Genomic DNA, 19,574 nt, shown 5'->3' with positions numbered 1-19,574 from the left:
TAAAGACTGGATACATACATGCATGTTCTATTTATGACAAAGAGGTAGAATTTCTAGATCCCTAAATGTCTGTGGATAGGTGTAATGCGAAGTGTATGGGGTGTCAGCAGAAGAGTAGTACCTCTGGTGGGGACACAACATGCTCTTTCTGGGTTTTTTTATCCACCTATGGTCCCCACTCTGCACTCAGCTCTCACTTGTGGCTCCTAGAAGCTGTTAGCATGTGACAGAGCCACAAGGCTGAGAGGGGGCCTTATAGAGTTCATTAGTGCAGCAAAAACAATGTGTGAGGCAGCAGTTTTAAGTTACCAGTCTCTGCACCCATAGCAGGTGCGGTGATTGTCCAGCAGTTTCATTTTACCCCTGGAGACACACTCCATTGTCAAAAATGACTGTACCTAAAATAGTTGGTCATCGAACAAACCAGAGGGGCAAAAAGCCTGGACTTTTAAGTAGTGTTCAAGACTTGATGCAATATGTAAGTGTTGTCAAACCAACTGGCCACAACAACTACATAGTGCTATCAATATATGTAAGTGGACAATTGCAAAAAAAAAATCCAACAGTCACACCTGACTTCAAAAGAGGAAACTTCTTTTAAAAATGGATTGGTAAAAAGGAAGTTGAGAGGAAAAGTGAAGACCATCACATCTTTCCAGAGCACCTAGCTAGAATGTATATGGTACCGCAAACAAGGAAAGGCACCATCAAGGCGAAAGGGCAGTCACCATAATTAATGTGCAGTGTCAAAGAAGTTTTTAAGAGGCAAGAAGACTTTCTTCAAAAAATGGAAGCCCCCTCCAAATGAGGAGAACAAAAGGGAACATGAGCTTTGACAAAAGAAATGCAAGCAGACAATAGTGATTCAAAAAATAATTTGAGGAGTAGCGAATAGCTAATGAGAACACTTTGTTCTTTCACTGTTTAAGTAAATCTATCTTAACAAGCTTAGTTCAGAATTCTAAATTTACTTTTATGAATTTGAACTGATGACCAGTGATCATTGACTTCTGTTTTCAACCTAGTATTTAAAAGAGAAAAGCTATAGCAGAGTGGTTGAGCATCCTACCTCCAAGCAGAGCTATTAAAAGCTGCTGCCTAAAACCTTAGGGTGTAGACAATACTGAGCTGCGTTTTACTATGTCAAACCAATGGTAGATCCAGCTCTGTATTATCCACACTGACTGGCAGCAGCTCTTCTGCATTTTAGGCAGAGGTCTCCCCTAACCCTACCTGGAGATGCAGGAATTGAACCTGGGGCCTGCTATATGCAAATCAGGTGCTCTACTACTGAGCTATACCCCTTCCCCTTCAAATGCCAGTGCCTATGATTACGGTGGACCCAGGTGGCTCTGTGGGTTAAACTACAGAGTCTAGGGCTTGCTGATCAGAAGGTCGGCGGTTCGAATCCCTGCAACGGGGTGAGCTCCTGTTGCTCGGTCCCAGCTCCTGCCCACCTAGCAGTTCGAAAGCACATCAAAGTGCAAGTAGATAAATAGGGACCGCTCCGGTGGGAAGGTAAACGGCGTTTCCGTGCGCTGCTCTGGTTCGCCAGAAGCAGCTTTGTCATGCTGGCCACATGACCCGGAAGCTGTCTGCGGACAAACACCGGCTCCCTCGGCCTATAGAGCGAGATGAGCGCCGCAACCCCAGAGTCAGACACGACTGGACCTGATGGTCAGGGGCCCCTTTACCTTATGATTACAGTACTCTTTTTAATCAATTTAAAATCATAAGACTAAAGCTGGACTTCTAAACTAAGCCTGTTAGTTTGGACAAATTCACTGAAATAGTGACTGAATGAAGTGTTCTCATTCACTATTCCATCTTTCTTAACATGTTAATTAAGACAGTTAATCTGTTTAGTCGGAATCTGCTTATCATGAACACTAAATACTTTATAGTGGGTAAAAGTAAGACAAACCCAAATACCAGTCCTTCTACTTGCACCTTTTAAAAACACCAGTTTTTATTTTAAAGAGAGACTAACAGAACTTCAGCAAGGTTCTGGGGATATGTATGATTAGCACATTTAGTCCTACAATTCCACAGTCCCCTCCGAAAACACCCTCTGAACTTTTTGCAACTCTCAGTGACTAACTGCACTGATGTGACACACCAGTGCCTACAAAAATGTTTAACATTAGCAAAATCTGCTGTGTCTACCAAGTGGAAATAAAGGTGGATTGTAGTAGAAGTTATACTATTGTCAGTCCTCCCCCACACTTTTACAATCAGCAGCATTCCAATCTGGGCACTGAAAGCACACACTGAATTTTTGGTTTCAAACCCAGAAACTAGCAAAAAGATTCCTCAGGCAGTACAGTCTTGGTTGCCGGTGAAATACTATGGGGAAATTCCACATTACTTCATGTTGAACTCTTGTGCAGTTCATTTGATCAGCAACAACTCTCCTTTCATTAGACTTAGGCTTTTTAGATGCACTTCTGATGCCTATGTAGCTCTCAGGGCTTAATGTTAAAGCTCCCATGTCCACTTGTATGAAAAGGATCCCACTTCCGCAAGCTACTAAGCTGTACTGTTATTCATTAAAAACTTTTCAGACATTGTTATCACCCAAGTCACCCTCACAGGATTTCCAGGCATAAGTAGTGAAATGCCAGTGGCCACCTACAGGGTGAGTTGTGTTGTAGTTGCCTTTTTCGTTTTTTAAATTCAGTACTCCTCCACTGAGAAATACTGTACAGTTCAATAAAGTAGTTAAATATGTCAGGCTGCCCTTTGAACACAAGCTTCTTTAAAGCGATTACATTTAAGGCTACCCAGCTTATTCAACCTCCCCAAAAGGCAGGATAGGGGAGGCGGACGGAATATCCACATTCGCAATAAAATGTAATCCGAGGGGAAAGGGAAGTAGTAGTAGTAATAATAGTAGCATCAGCAGCACTGCAGCCTTTATAGGACAAAAGTTTGCTGGTCTCGCCCCAATTTGGAGTGGATGTGGAAATTCCCCCCCCCCTCCCCGCCGAGTGAACTTCCTCGTAGTTTCGGCTGTGCGTGTGTTAATGTGTCTTCCTAACGCTTTCGGTTTTATAGAAAGCACCATTTCTGACAGAAAACGGTTCTATGTCACAACTTCTAAAAGGGGTCTTTAATAAAATTACTAATTTTTCCCACAGATTCCGCCCCCCACCCCACGGCAAAAAAATGTACCTTTGTTTTACAAGAAGGAAGTGCAATAGAGACGCTCCGAAGCTGTAGGAGATAAAAGAGAGGGCGTTTTTCCAAAGTCCTTCCCTCAGGGAAAAAAAAACTTATTGGGGTGTGGAAGCGATCGAATATGGAGTTTCCACACTCCCCCACCACCACCCCGAGTTTCTCCTCGGACTTCGCCCGCGGAGTGGATTAGGGTTTCAAAGTCTGTCCCGTATTGCCCCCCCCCGGGGGTGGGGGTGGGTGGGAAAGAGAATTTACCCGGCGGCTTCGGAGAACAAGGCGGGCCCCACGGCTAGTTGCTGGCCTCCCCCCTCTGGCGGCCCAGCCGGGGAGCTGAGGGGAGACAATGGCCACGATGACTTCACCCTCCAGCAATGCGAGGAGCAGCAGCAGCAGCAACGGCCGCCGCCGCCTAATCCCCTCTGAGCGCCCGTGAGCGGCGGCCTGGGAGGGACCCCTCAGTGGAAGCCTCCCCCCCCCCGCCACCACCTTCAGGCGCCAGTTTGCTCGGGGAGCCACTCCCGCCCGCCTCCCTGACGGGCGGCTTCTTCGGGGACCCCTCCGCCGCCCCCGCCCCCCCCCGACCAACTGCCGACACCTCGAGCCCTCACGGCAGAGGCCCTCGGAACGTGAACCGACGCCCGCCAGTCCCTTCCCAATACCTTTTTAACTCCACCGAGGCAGCAGCAGCAGCAATCCCCGCTCTCCACCCGACTGGGCCCGGCCCGGCCCCGCGCAGGAAGTGCCTGTGAGGAGGAAAAAGAAAGCGGAGCTTGTGAGGGAGGCGGGCGGGGGAGGCGCAAGGCGAAGCGAAGCTACCAGGCCCCAGGCAGGGCTCGGGTTGGGCTTTGCCCGGCCGGGAGGAGGCTTCTTTCCGCCTCTCTTTCTCCCCCTGCTGAGATCACAGACGAGGCGGGGCCGCCGAACAGTTGAACCCGGTGTCCGTCCCGCGGGGGAGGAGGGAAGCCTCGTGGATGTGGGGAGGGGGGGAAGGGGCAGGAGGAGGCGGTATTTTATCCGCGCGTCTTGGAGGGCGGAAGCTGCTCTCGATTCCTTTACCTCGCCGACACCTAAGAGGTGGCCGCGCTCCTCTGCCAGGGGATTAAGCTCACCGGATGCCCACACACCCGGAGGCTCAAGGACTAGGGCTGCAAGCTCCTCCACGTATCTGCGAGTAAGCTCCATTGAATTCAATGGGTTTTACTTCTGAGTAGGATTGCTCTAGAAGAGGTTTTATTGCGGCGTGTGGCCCACCTCCCTTTTTTTTGCACTGGAACCCACTCCTGTCACAGTCTGTTAGCCTTGACGGTAGGTGCCCCCAAATTATTTTTAGTTATTTACATAGTAATACAGTACCTGTTCTTTATTTAGGCTTTATTCATTGCCTCCGGCATTATGTCAGCTGAAAATTAGTGCACTTTTAAAAACATTGGGGGGGGAGTGCTCTCCTAAGTATGTTTATGCAAAGTTAAGACAGTTTCCCCTAATAAGTGTGCTTAGGCATCCATGGGAAAAGCTGAATTTTTGCTTGGTATAGTACTGGTATTCCTGGGGAAGGAGGTTTTAGCAATCTAATTAAATGTAAAACAACCTAGTAAAATATAAAATGCCCTATAATACATTGAATTAGAAGAATAAATTAAACTTATATTACTTAAGAGTGATGTATAGTTTCTTTTATAAACTTTATACTGTAGGGTTCTTTTCCTATTTTCTAGTAAAAATGTTGACTTGGACATTTTCACAATGGTTAAACTTTGGTCTTTAAACATTATCTAAAAAGAAATACTGTAGGCGCTTCCCTACTCCAGTGGTTTATACCCAGATTGTAGTGTGTTCCAGGATGCAGATAGGTGTTCCTATGTTTCAATACAGCTCCATACAGTATAGAAAAAGCTAACATGCCAGGGAGAAAACTGAACTGAGCCATTCTCCACACAAGGGAGTTTTGTTTTAAAGAAGAGCATTCAAGCAAGTCAACTTCTACCTGCTTTTTTCCAGCAAGCACTAGTCACTGGATTCTACTGGATGGATTTTACTGGACCTTACAGCTTTTGGAAAATGCCCTTCTGTTTTCTTGAATGGTGTTCCATGGTTGCTATGGGGAAACTGGAAATGCTGGTCTGCATGTGTTCCTTGTTTCCAACCTCTCAGCAAAGACATATAGTTTGAAATACTTATGTCTCTTTTCTTTCTCATGCAACTATAATTAATTACTCTCCTCTCTGCAAGGCTGAGTGTCAATGTGGGCGAGACAACAGAAAACCCAGTAGTTCCATCATCCATAAACCACCTCCTCATATCCACATTTTCTCAGAAGTGCACTTTAATTAGTTTTTAAACCAGTAGTAAGTATATTTATTATTGGTCCTCACACTCATAATTTATGACTAAATCTTAGAATAATTTTCTTTTATACTTCCAAACAGGCCATACTATTTCACACCCACACTGAAAGTGTCTCAAAAATATTGTGTAAAGTTGTTCCACTTGCTGATTTTAGTTCACACACATTGTGTTTCCTCAGTAAATGCATGATGGAGAATTTCCATTCTAAATTAAAGTCAATGTCCAGTACAGAGGACTAAATATTAAAATTACACACATACCCAACTATATTATTTATGGACAGCTAATCCTAACTGACTCTTTGCACACATCCTTGGAAGGTGTGTGAAGCTTCCCCAGTGAAGCTGAACTCTTGGTAAACTTATGACCAGCCTGTGTTCATTGCTTTTTGTATTTCCTGCATGCGCACAGTGACACACATGTTCAAATCTTATGCCTTCCCATAATTTCCTCCTATGGGAAAAGCTACATTTATATGCTTATGTATTTCTAAGGAACATATAGTGTGATACGTGACTGATAATGCATAACTTTAATAATAACTGGTTGAGAGCAACAGGAAATAATGTAATCACTTTATCATTGAATTAGTCAAATTTCTTAGAACTTCCCTTTGAATTAAAATTACTTTCCTTTGTTACATGCGGCATTAACCATATGTTCATACCGAAAGCTGTATGACCCTCCACAAGCCTTCTGTTGTTCCTTACCAATCAATATGCCAGAAGCAAGTTTGCATATATGGAATGCAGCCTTAAACAAGAGTTGGGGATGCAACTGTGTAATGACCTTATGTATGACTGTGCAGTCAGATTTATATTTTTTCTTGTATTGACTTTTTAAGGACTACAGCAGTAATTCAAAGTAGTTAGATTACTTTTGGACCTCATGTTCACTGATAAGTAAAAATACAGAAGATTGATACTTGAATAAAGCAATATTGTTATGTACTTGATCTGCTAATTGGATTTTGGTTACATTTTATTTATTTATTTCATAACATTTATACACTGGTTGATTGTAAAAAACCTCAGAGTGGTTTACAAACAGATAAAACAAAAAAATTCCCAACCATACATGCCAAAACACAATTTTCCTTAGTTTTCATGCCACACCTTTTGCTTCACAAATAACTGTATCATGCTTCAAAATGTAGCTTGAAAGTTTGTTCCTCTAGGTTTTTTCTTAGGCATGATGAAGTACAGAAACAGATCACCAGCAAGGACCAAGGTTGATGAAATATTATTCCTCCAAGGGAGAATACTCCATTGAAGGATCAGGCATGAAAATCCTATGAAATGTTCATCGCAATGCAAAATCTATAGAATTTTGCAGTTCAGTTGAACAGATTTGTAGAAATGCCTCTGTGAAGGCAAACCCATTAAACTGGATTGACTAGTAATAACAGAGGCAGGATTATGAGCAAAATGAGGGGTGAGCTGGCTTGATGTTGAAGCCACAAAGTCTACACGTAGCCAGGGTCTTAAAATGAAATATAGGAGGAGACTGCAAACTCCCAGCTGCAATTTTGTACTTATAGTACTTACCTGGGTGTAAACCTCATGTTTTTCACATAACACCATTAACTTTTAGAGCAAATTGACACAAATGCCATGATGACCAGTAGGTGAATACAGGGAAGTTGCCTCATACTAAGTCAGACTTCTGGTCCATCAAGGTCAGTATTGTCTACTTGGGTTGCAGGTGCTCTCCAGGATTTCAGATGGGATTGCTCCCAACACTACCATGGGGATTCAACCGGAAACGAATTGCGTGCAAAAGATTCACTTTGTCACTGAACTGCTTGCTTTGAAAGCAAAAACTAGGACCTTTCTAGTGCTGAGGAATGCTTATTTTGCTTAAACCATCTTTCAGGAAAAACTATCCCCTGCTTCTGACCTTCCTTGATGAATCTGGCTAGCACTTTGTCATGACAAAGAATGCTAATGTAGATGAACTGTTGGTTTAATGCAGGCATCCCCAAACTCGGCCCACCAAATGTTTTGGGACTACAATTCCCATCATCCCTGACCAGTGGTCCTGTTAGTTAGGGATGATGAGAGTTATAGTCCCAAAACATCTGGAGGGCCGAGTTTGGGGATGCCTGGTCTAACGGTACCAAATATGGAAATCTTGGCACTGTTAAGGGCTTGTGCTGGTTTTATATCCACTGAAGTTAGAGTGGGCTCTGCTTATTGTCTCAACTTTTAACAAATAATTAGCAACAAACTGCTAATTTCACATACACGCAAACCTATAAGCTATATGTTTTATTCCCCCCGCTATTTCAGCTTTGTCATTCAATTCCACAAATTTGTGTTATAGCAAGCGCAAGCAGAAAAATAAGTAACTCAGAAGAATTCAGATATTTCTTCTATTAATAAATGTAATTTTTTATTTAAAAGAATTCAGATAGTTCGTTACCAGAGATTTCATCCTTCTGGCTGCTTTTTACCCCTATGAATGAAAGCTCCTAAAAAGAATGATTTCTAGATTAACTCAATTTACTAAAGATATAAAAGGGAGAAATCTTGAAGAATAGAAGGAACTTATGAATAATCCAACAAAGGCAATGGAACTTGCTTGACATTCCCATGAATTGTGAAACCAGATTTAGGCCTGAACTGTGCCATTGTAAAGAGAGAAATGAAATTTAAATTGTCAGGGTTTGCTGTGCACAAACTTGGATTTGTATTACCAAGTTACCCACAATTGCATTAAAGTTGGTTTCAGCTGCTATGGTGATTCTTCATCTGAAAACTTTCCAAACCGAAATGTAATAATAGCCTAAGTTGCTGAGCTAAATATTGTCAAATTATTGTTCTGGCTGAGTGATGCCCTTCAGAGCAGATTTTTTCTGGTCGCTTCTCTGTAAAACAGGGATGAAGAACTTCTGGCTTGCAAACAAATCCTGGCCCACCATGAGGTCTAATTTGGCCCATGAAGTTACGTTTCCCAGAGTATAAAAGGTGCCAATTTCCTGATCCAGTTCCTACACAAGAGTCAAAACAACTTTGCATCAAAAGCAATCAACTGAAACTATTAGTATCTCCCCTTTTTTCAGTTTGGAACTCTGAACTTGAACTTCATTGGAAAATACATTTTTGAAGCTTTTTAAAAATGGTAATGTAAAAATGAGAGAGATGAAGGAAGAGACTGGTACTCAAGGATAATTTATGCCATCTGCTTATTTCAGTCTGTCAGAGGTTGCCAAGAGAGGTTGCCATGAGAGTTTGCTGTGCTTAATGGCATGGCTCAATTGCCTACCCTGGGATGCCCAGTCCTTCTGACCCAAAAAAATGGGTCAGCTTATAAAGACTATAATGAGATGGAGTTTGAAGTAGGTTCTGTCTGGATCATTTCTTTCCTGTAGTTCACATTGCTTGTTTCCAACTGCCCCATCAGGTCCAGGTCTAGTAGTTGTCTGTTCTGTTCCTTTTAAATGCACTTTAAACAAATTCTGTTGCAAGGAAATGGCAAAACAATCCAGGCAGAAGAGAGTAAGGACTTATTCTTCTTCCTTTTAAGCACAAAAGGAGAAGTACAGAACTGTCACTAAAGGTAAGGGCAAGTTTGGCAACAGGGCTGTAATTAAAAGAGCAAATAAAAATACACGTTCGGGGTGGGGGGGAGAAATCTGTAGGAAGGAGCCTTGAGGGTGGTGACAGCTTTGACTTCTCTACAACAACAGCTCTTGCTGTGAACAACATGGATTAGTGCTCTTGGGCTCTGTCTGCCCCCGCTTAAAAATGCTGGAAGGAATTGTTAAATACTGGCCGAATGCCAGCGCTCAGCCAACCTTCATAAGCTGCACCAAATCATGAGACAATTGCGTGTTGGCTATGTGCTGATGTGCAGCTAAGCCAAGATGTCTAGATAGATTCCAGTCTGATGTGATTAAGAATGCCGTCATGCCACTGGGGCCCAATTAATTTATTTTGTGATGCAGTAGCTGACAAAAAGATGCCTTCCCATGGCCAGGCTCCTACATCACTGATAAAATGTGAAAGCACTAATCATGTGGATTGTCTAGGACTCTAGGTCATGTGGTAACTCCTATGCCAGCTTCAGAAACCCCCAGTTTGGGTCGTAACCCTGATCCTAGCACATGATTCACATTTACAGAATCTTACACCTATTTGCTACTAGTCTGTTTCTCACTTGTTGAAGATTATTGGACCTCAAATGAGTGAGAAAATCAGCTGTGCTAGGGAATACAAAACACATTTGTTTATCATCTGTTAGTTCAGGCATAAGCAACCTTGGCTCTCCAGATGTTTTAGAACTACAACTCCCATGATCCCTAGCTAACAGGACCAGTGGTCAGGGATCATGGGAGTTGTAGTTCCAAGACATCTGGCAAGCCAAAGTGTTCAAACATTTTAGAAATGTGCAGTATTATGCAATTGTCCATTATCAACATCTTTGAGAAACATTTTATGCTAGCCCTACTCAGAGTAGATCAACTGGTGTTTTCAATAATTCTAGCATTGCTGTTTTCCCCCCGAGTTCCTAAGCCTAGTGTGCTCTATGGATCTGTTGGGCAAGAAAAAGGTCCTGACTGCTGGTCAAAGCTGGCCTGCCAGGCCTTACCAATCTGGACTGCCAGCTATGAGGACCCACAGGATCTCTCCCACCCCTGCCCCCCGGTGTTGGGGGCTAAGTATATATTGCAAATAGATAAATATACAGACCTCCATACATTAATAATAAGCACCAGAGAGCAGTGTATCTGGTGAATGGGCAGTGCCAAGGCCTGGCTAAACATGGCCTTTGATAAACTTGTATTCCAGATCTACCCTTACATAGTGGGTAGACCTGCTGCCCATCTATGCGTAGATATGGCATCTAGACATCTTTCCAGTCACAACTGAAACCCTCAATTGTTTTCTGTGGGATGGCAATCACTTCTCCACCAGCACAGAAGGCTTAAAAACAAACCAGGAAGTTCCTTCTCTAGAGTCTGGACAATGGGTGCTCCACTCTAGCCTTCTCTTTGTCTAATTAGCTAGATCTGCTTTCCTAAATGTCAGCCATTGCTCAGACTTCACTCATTGACTAAAAATGCAGACAGGCAGGTATAGCCTAGTTTTCCCCAAAACAAATTTGGTGAATAGTACCTGCACAATGTGTCTCATCACTTGCATTCTACAAGGGCTAGAGACTTGGGTTGGGTTCCCCCCTCCCATAAAAGCTGAGAATTGGGGAGGGGGGTATGGCTCACCTGGAGTGTGTGTGCGTGCAACTGTTCCTCCTTCCTCACTTGACATGTATGCTGCCAGCCTCTTCATAAGCACCATCTCCTCTGCTGCTCTGCTGCTCCTGCTTTTCAGCTGAGAACAGTCCTATGGAGGGAGTGGAGTGGTGATACAGTATGAGGACCATCTCTTCCATCATCACCAGCCAAGGATGGTGTCCCATGTAGTTCAGCTTGTTCTCACAGTGGCCAGCCAGATGCCTGGGAAAACCCACAAGAAGGATCTGAGCACAAGAGCCCTCGCCCCTCCTGTGGTTTCCAGCAACTGAAATTTGTTAGCATTACTGGAAAGGCAGCTGGAAAGGCAGAGCATAGCCATCATAGCTAGTAGCCACTGGTAGCTCTCTCTTCCATGGATTTGTTTAATCCTCCTTTGAAGCCTTCTAAGTTGGTGGCAATCACTGCTTCCTGTGGGCTTCTTGTTGCATTTCCTCTCTGTGCACTAGAAAAGCTTTTTCATATCTCAGCATGCTGCACACACAGAGAGAGAGAATCTGTGAAAGGAGAAAGCATGTGGTTCTCTGGTGTATCTCTGGTTATGCCACTGCAGTATGCACTGGGGTCAGGGCAGCACTGATGGAGGATGCCCCTGTAGCATACTGTTTGTTCGAGGGGAGAGTTTCCAAGGGCACGTTGTTATTGCATAAGCATATTTCATACTGGCACCTGCCACCTGGATAGGAGACTTCCTGGAAGCCCCACACAAGCTGCTCTTGAGCTTCTTGAAAGAGAGAGGGAAATGCTATGTATTAAAAACAACCCCCGTGATCAATAAATGATAAGGCCAGCAGGAGCAGGACCTTGGCTCAGATGCCTGTGCTCCAAATGGCTCCATTGCTGAGTGCTCCGTTGTATCGAATAACATCTTTTAAGAAATAAGGCAACTAGAATAAAAAGTACTCCCTAATAGCAATGCAGTATTATAAAGTGCAGGTGCCCCCACCCCTGCTCACGCTGCCACATAAAGAATTATACCCAGTGCAATCCTATAGGTGTCTACTCAGAAGAGGCTTATTCCTATATAAGTGGGCATGGAATTGCAGCCATAATACAGTATTACAGCCCTTGAAACACAACAAATTGTCTGAAGGCCTCTGGCGGCCTTTGAAACAAGGACCCTCAAAGCTAGAGATAGCTCAGTCAGTACAGCATGAGACTCTTAATCTCAGGGTTGTGGGTTCAAGCCCCATGTTGGGCAAAAGATTCTTGTGTTGCAGGGGGTTGCACCAGAAGACCCTTGTGCTCCCCTCCAACTCTACAATTCTATGAAAGCTGATAATCCTGCTTTGAGGCATTGTTCTGCTGCTATAGCAGAAACAGGCAGAAAAGTTCACTTAACCCATGGGTCGGGAAACTAAGGCCCGCAGGCCAGATCAGGCAAAATTGCCTTCTAGATCCGGCCCGCAGACAGTCCAGGAATCCAGGCAGCCGGCATAGTGCACGCGTGCAATGGTTTTTGCGACTCAGCCAGGCTTGGGCGTCAAAAGTGAGGCAGGCAGCTGCTCGAGACAAGCCTCTTCTCCATCCGTCGCACGCGTGCAGCAATCTTTTCTAGCAGAGTGGGGGGTGGGGAAGAGGAGCCAAAGTTCGGATTTCCACCATGGAGCTGCTGGCGACTGACTGACCTCAGGAAGGGCAGTTGCAGCGGCAGGGGCTCAGAGGCACCTCGGGAGCGATGCCCGCCAGTGTCTGTGGTGGCAGTGCTCCCCGCCAGAGGAAGTGGAGTGTGCCTGGGTCGCTGCACTCCAAAGCAGTTCTGTGCTCTGCTGGGGAGGCCGCTTGTTAGCTACACGGTGCGAGCCACGGAAAGGTAAATAGCCACCGCTGCCCGGTCTTCCCTCACACGGGGAAAAGAATGTTTTTGCTTGAGTGGCACCATCCTGATTTAGCATGGCCAACGGCTTTCCCCTTCACCCACGCATGCGCACACGCTCTCCAGGGCTGACAGGAATGGCATTGGCACACTTACTTCAGCCCCCCACCCCACCTTACGAGAGAAATAATAACTGTCAATGTGTAAAACGCAAAGGAAGCAGCATGGGTGTATAAGGGAACACACACACACACACACACACACACCCAAAAAAATCACATTTGGCAATGTTGGGGTTGGTCCCAATAAGGATTTTTGCAACAACAACAACAACAAAATGTGGGTCATAATCATGGCAACATATAGTCTAGCCCCCCACAAGGTCTGAGGGACAGTGGACCGGCCTCCTGCTGAAAAAGTTTGTTGACCCCTGATAGTCCGCAATCCTATGCATACTCACCTGGGAGAAAGTCCCATTGAGTAAACATGAATAGGGCTGGTCTGCTAAGCAATCACATAGATCAGAGGTTAGGGAACCTGTGGTCCTTCAGATGTTGCTAAATGCAACTCACATCATCCTTGATGTGGCCCTGCTGTCTTAGATGAGCTGGCAGGAGGTGTAATCCAGCAGCATGTGGAGAGCTACAGGCTCCCCACCCTGACTCCTGACATTCCTGACATTTATTATGAAGTTCTACTCATCTCATGTCATGGTGGGTGGCAACTTGATAGAGGACCATTGTGGGAACACCCTCTTTGAGCAAGTGCATCAGGCATCAACGAGAAGTGAGATTGCAGGTAGATGTGCATACATACCAAGGCAGCTTTACAAGGTATATGTCTATCAAGACATAGTAAAGGTAAAGGTACCCCTGACCGTTAGGTCCAGTCACGGACGACTCTGGGGTTGCTGCGCTCATCTCACTCTCTAGGCCAAGGGAGCCGGTGTTTGTCCGCAGACAGCTTCTAGGTCATGTGGCCAGCATGACTAAGCCGCTTCTGGCGAACCAGAGCAGCGCATGGAAATGCTGTTTACCTTCCTGCCGAAGCGGTACCTATTTATCTACTTGCACTTTTTGGCGGGCTTTCGAACTGCTAGGTGGGCAGGAGCTGGGACCGAGCAACAGGAGCTCACCCCGTCGCGGGGATTCGAACGGCCGACCTTCTATCGGCAAGCCCTAGGTTCAGTGGTTTAGACCGCAGCGCTACCCCCGTCAAGACATACGAGGGTGTATTTATATCCTATTAGTGCTCCAAGGAACTCATAGTGTTTTGCATACTATTTAATTAATTAATTTCTACCCAACTGTTCAGGTAGTCCACAAAAAAGTTAGAAGACAAACATACTAATGAAAACTTTATCATATATATATATATATATATATATATATATATATATATATATATGCTTAGCAGGATCAACCATTCCTTTAGGCCCACTTAAAGCCTGAAAGAGAGGGAGCTAACCAGAATTCTCAAGGGATGGAATTATACAAGTGTGGGGGCCACCACTGAAAAAGGCCCTGTTCCTGTTAACTGCTAAGCTGGTCACTTTATCAGTGGCGCACAACAGATAGCAGGGCACTCTGAGAACAATCTGAGGACCTGGGCAGATTCATATGGGTGTAGGGAAACTCTCAAATAATGTGGTTCCCAACCATTTAGGGTTTTAAAGGTTAGTACTAGTACTTTAAACTGAGCCCAGAAATGAATGGGCGATATAATCAAATAGGCTTGTTCCCACAAGAATTCTGGCAGCTAAATATTGCACCAGCTCAAGTTTGCAGACTGTCTTTTAAGGCAGCCCCACATAGGGAACATGACAGCAATGTAGGCTGGGTATTTAAAAGAGTATGCATAAGAAAGAAGCCCATTTCCCTCAGATTGTGGTCTTTGGAGTGCTCTTAGTTGGGCACGCCCTCTTCAAAATCTTTACTGAACTCCCCACCTCTCCATGCACGGCAAAGGGGCTTGCAAATTAGATGCTAACACCCACTATCAATTCTTGCAAAGAACATGCAGGTGGATGCAGAATGTATTCCTGTATTTAAGCAGAAACACAGGCCTATATTTTTTCTCCTTCATTACTGATGAGGATGATGAATTCTCTTTTACTTAAAAAAAATCCTTCCAACTAAGTTTGTCATTGGTATGAGCTTTCGTGTGCATGCACACTTCTTAAGATACACACATGGATACACACATGTGTGTACGGTATCTCTTTTACATGTGTCTCAAGGCCATTTACAAACACACTATGAAAACAGCTAAAATAGTTTTTAAAACAGTGCAAATGCAACAACTAAAGCTAGGTCTTAAAACAGTACAAAAATAACACCCAAGGCCTTTTCATCCAGCTTGGAAAGTGTGTCCAAACAAAAATGCCTTCAGTCGTTCCCGGAAAGGACAAATAGTGAGTGTCTGTCGTATCTCAACAGGGACTCTGTTTCGCAAAACGGGGCCAGCCACTCTGAAAGCCCTGCTCCAAGTTACTGTAGAACAGTGGAGAGAAAGGGAGAAGATGACTTCTGGAGAGCGTTGACCTGGAAAAGAAATGCAAGAAGAGTATCACCCGGGTATAATAACCGCTGGTGGCTGCATCAGAGCCTCTCTCTTTAAACAAATTCTCCCCATGCCAGCAGCTCCCAAGCAGAGTGCTTGAAATAATAGCCACATGGGGCACGTCACTAGATTTTCCAAGTTCTCCGTGCATAGCGAGAAGAAATATGCATTTGCTCAAAGCTTCCCCTCTATTAATTGCTGTGTGAACTTCCTCTATAAAAATCACCCACGTCTCAACAGTAAAATGTTCCAAAAATAAATACAACAAACCATGTTCACATTGCAGGTCTAATTTAAATGTAAAGCAAGCCAACGGCAAAAGCAAGCCAATGTCCAATAACAACAGCAAACAAAAAAAGCACTCAGCAACCACAGAAAACAGCACAAATGCATTTCTAAAGCAGACACAGATGGCAGAACGGACACTCTTTCAATCACCTGGGTGCATTTACCTCTATTGAAGGAATTAACATACTCGAAAACCATGTTGGTTATATATGACACAGGTCCGAATAATCTGCTTATCACAGATGTTTTCATGGATTTCCCCCCTCTCTCTTTCTAATGTCAGGGAGCTGAAGCACTGAAATTCTGATAATCCTCACTGTACCTGCTGCTGCTGCTGATCCTTCGTGTGGAGGTTATCACTCCACAGATTAAAGTCCTTTTGAAATGCTATTTCAGTAGGCTGCTGAATTCTTCTTGGCTTCCTACAATTATTTCAAAGTTCACTGGATTCTCTCTCAATGAATAAATGATACCGTGTGTGTTGTAGTATCTGGTGGGCAGCACAATCCAACCCCTCCCCCACACCTTCCCTTAGCCTGGGATGCTGTGTGTGTTGAAATAGGTGGTGGTATCCCTCTGCCAAGCCCTCTCAGCCTCCTGACTTTCCCTGAATACAGGAATAGGTGTTAGCAGAGGGAAACTCCTGCAATGGGGTGATCTGTGGGTGGGGACAGGGTGGGCTGAGGTGGCCCAGGATTTGCAGGATCCCAGTTTTACAGCTGTTATACAATGAGATCAGGCCCAATCTAACTGACTGGGTACAGATCAGGCCTGGTCGTCCTGCACCTTCTATTGGAACCGCTGTGAGCAAAAGGGGTACAGATGTGGCAGTGGTCCAGCTGCCCCACCCCCCCCTGTTGGTGGCAGGTAGGAGTTAGGGTTGCACCCTGAGTCATGCTCATAATCGACCCATTGAAATCCGTGATTTTCAAAGCAACCTACTGGGCACACGTGACCAGTTTGATGAAGTTTTTGAGGGCTTGCAAAAGCACGCTAGAAACTCAGTCCTTTCTGTGGCAGGTCCACAGAAGTTAAATTCCTTTCAACCATACAGTTTCAGAGATGTAACTGCATCGTGGTAATTTTCCATGTGTCCATTTTATTCCACTGATGGCAACTCATGGATGTTTTCTTACCCCTCCTCCTCCTCCTCCTCCTCCTCCTCCTCCTCCTCCTCCTCCTCCTCCTCCTCCTCTTCTTCTTCGGAATGTCAAGCCGGAAGTTATATACCTTATTCACAATCACCCTTTTAAGAGTGGCAAAAAGCAGCAACGCATTCAGGTGGCATCAGGTGTGCTTAACATGGAGAGCACATTAAAATATTGCTGCGAGCCTAGGGATGTGGCAAGAGATTGATAAGGGGCCACATCTGGCTAACTGCATCCTTTGGTTAGGTAAACTACAGGTGATACATTGACACTGGAACCAAACAGTTAGTCAACTGCCTCTTGATACAGGATCTTTTGGGGAATGTTCTGAATATTCAAAATGAGCAGACATTCCCACTTTCCAGGAAAGGTTGATGCAGTCCAGGTGTCTGTGTGCAAAGGACAGGCTGTGTGTCTGGCATGAGTCAGAAACAAAGAGAAGGGATCTATAAGGGTCTGGCTGGAATCTTATATGGGTGGTGCAATGTCCAAATGTTTGTCTACAGAGGGTGGGTAAGCTTTGCCTCTACCTATAGTCAACCTGTCTATTTGAAAGTAAGTAAGTACTGCAGAAAGTAAGTAAGTACTGCAGTAAGTAAGTACTGCAGACCTGGAATTTCTCATTGCTTACCGAAGAAGGGGTATGTAAGTATTCTTCAGGCCTGTGCCACCAACCCTCTGCTGCCAAGCCTGCTGCTCTTCAGCCCATCGGCATCAGGGCCCCAACATCTGCGCCACCATGTCATCCTCTTGAGCCGGCAATGAAAGAGCATATCCCATTTCACAGAACACATATAGCAGTACTATGCCAAAAAGTTGAAGAAGCTAAAGAGGCATTTTCAAAATGTGGCCTGACATGGTTTGGTTTGCCATATAAGAATTGAAATGTCTTTTGTAAGCTGCGTACGATGCAAGAGATGTATCTGCAGCAGCTACACTTGCGACCATCTTTATGGCCTAGCTCTCACGGAGGGCATAAATCTGTGTCTGGTCTCTGCCACTTTAGACTGCTGGTCGGAGGTCGCAAGACCGAATGAGCTTCTGCCACAATCCCAGCATCAAGTAGCAGCCAGGATTCAACCAGCATGATGGAGGTGAAGGAGCTGGATGAGCTGGTGGGATCTTAAGTCAGACCTGGGGGGTCAGATGCAGAAAAAGACAGGGCTCCTGCACCTCTAATAGTTGCATTAAAAATTGTGTTAGAAGTGCAGGAGCCCTGCCCTCTTTTACATCTCGTTATCTTATCTGCAACAGCCACACATCAGTGCAAGGAGCCACCAGGTGGGAAGTAGCAAAGAGGTGAGAGCAGGTATCCCCAAACTGTGGCCCTCCAGATGTTTTGGCCTACAACTCCCATGATCCCTAGCTTACAGGACCAGTGGTCCTGGGATCCTGAAGTTTGGGGGTGCCTGGTCTAGAGATTTTGCTTTCAAGGAAATCCATTCCTCAGCAAGGGTGTCAAACAGCCTGGGACAAGAGAGATGAAAGCCCTCAATTGGAACAACTCACTTCTCAGTTCCCGTGATCTGTGCGTGATCCTGCAAGTGCTGTGTCTGATCATCCTTATTTCCCAAGCCCTGGACATGCCTGCCTGCTTGCTACCCTTGTCTTTGTGAGTACCAGGCCGGACTGTCTAGTTTGCTGATCCCAATTATCTCCAGCACCCCAGTCGACTGACCAACCCTCCTTCCACCCTGGTTGAGTTCTGGCTTCCTCAAGATGGACAAACAAGCCCCCCTGCATAGAAAACTAGCTGTCAGGGATATTTATCCCCCCCTGACACCCAAGCCCTCTTCATGTGAAAGTCATGCATGCAACTAACATGTGGAGCAGGGAGGGGGTCAGGGTGATGCCCCGAGTTTCATCCACCCATGGCCTCCACACGTTCAGCTACAGATGTGCATAGAGACCTACAGACATACAGTTAGCCTCCTATCTCAGGTTATTAAAGAGCAAAGGGTGTGCTCTTTTATATATATATGAAAGTGAAACAAGTGAAAACAACTTTGGGCAATGATTTTGGGCAGGGAAATGGCTAAAAGGGGGAAAGGGTTAAGTGCACCTTCTCTTTCAGAATCTAAAACTCCCAAATCTGCTTTTCATTCTTTTAAATATCAGGGCTTTGTTGCTCATTTTTCCATATAATGTACGGTAGTTTGCCAGCCAATCAAGCATTCATTTCCTCAGGCTTCCACCCACATATTCACATTGCCTTCTTTTGCCACCTCTTCCCAGTCCGGCAGTCAGTTCCCATATTATCCCTATTTGGGCATTCTCCCTCTCACAATTAACAAACATGTAAGCAGAGGGGGGTGAGAGCAGAGGCAGCACCCGCCGGCCCTGATGTGTGCGGAAACATCATGTCTCTGCTACTCACACTGGAAGGACACACCTGCTGTACGACACACAGGCTCTCCGTGATTTACAACCTTGTGATTTATGATCCTGTTACTCATATGAGGGAGGACACCCACACAGGGCTATTGCTTTGCAGTTTCTGCTGACTCTTTAGAGGAAACAGACCAGGAATAAGGACTTTGGCCGTGCACTGAAAACAGCTCAGATGTGAAAGTGAGCATATGGAAACCACACGGTTGACTTAATCACATGCCATACATTGCACAATCGACCCAGAGATTTGGGATAACAGGTCCCCATCGGTCTACCTAAGAAGAGGATCATATGGCTCGTGATTACCGTACATATTCACCGCCACATTTCACAGGCGAAAAAAGGTTAGCCTTGTATGCCTGTAACATCCCTGTGTCCAAACCGCCACTTAACTCTGCACATCCAGGTATGAATTGCTGAATTTCCCTGTATTTATTGTCTCTGAAATAATCCATCTTTTGCTGGATTTTGAAGCATAACTGTTTCCTTTTATAACCATCTAGGATTTTTTTATTTTTATTGCCTATTTAATCACAAAGCAGAATGATTGCAGAATGGCAGCAACACCCAACACATTTACTATCTCAAT

The 19,574-nt window shown here is 44.9% G+C and overlaps 1 protein-coding gene and 1 long non-coding RNA gene across 3 annotated transcripts in view; both read right to left on the bottom strand.

Annotated features, from left to right (window-relative positions):
* The window catches only part of RNF19A (ring finger protein 19A, RBR E3 ubiquitin protein ligase), a 38,220-nt gene extending 34,126 nt beyond the window's left edge, over window positions 1–4,094 (bottom strand). The window contains exons 1-2 of one of the 2 annotated variants that reach the window (XM_035124674.2): window positions 3,840–4,094; window positions 3,175–3,216 (exon numbers count right to left, since the gene is read on the bottom strand). The gene's annotated coding sequence lies outside the window, so the exon portion shown is untranslated. The remainder of the gene's footprint in view (window positions 1–3,174; window positions 3,217–3,839) is intronic. The other variant, XM_035124679.2, reaches the window with a different exon arrangement.
* A 9,965-nt stretch (window positions 4,095–14,059) lies between these two features.
* LOC118090051 (uncharacterized) overlaps window positions 14,060–19,574 on the bottom strand; it is a 31,293-nt gene continuing 25,778 nt past the window's right edge. Inside the window, exon 4 of the long non-coding RNA XR_004693211.2 lies at window positions 14,060–15,139. This is a non-coding gene — a long non-coding RNA (uncharacterized LOC118090051). The remainder of the gene's footprint in view (window positions 15,140–19,574) is intronic.

This window comes from Zootoca vivipara, chromosome 8 (genome assembly GCF_963506605.1).
Source record: "Zootoca vivipara chromosome 8, rZooViv1.1, whole genome shotgun sequence".
In the NCBI taxonomy this organism is placed as follows: Eukaryota; Metazoa; Chordata; class Lepidosauria; order Squamata; family Lacertidae; genus Zootoca; species Zootoca vivipara.
Note: the sequence above shows the minus strand (reverse complement) of the source record. Positions and strands in the feature narration are given on the sequence as shown.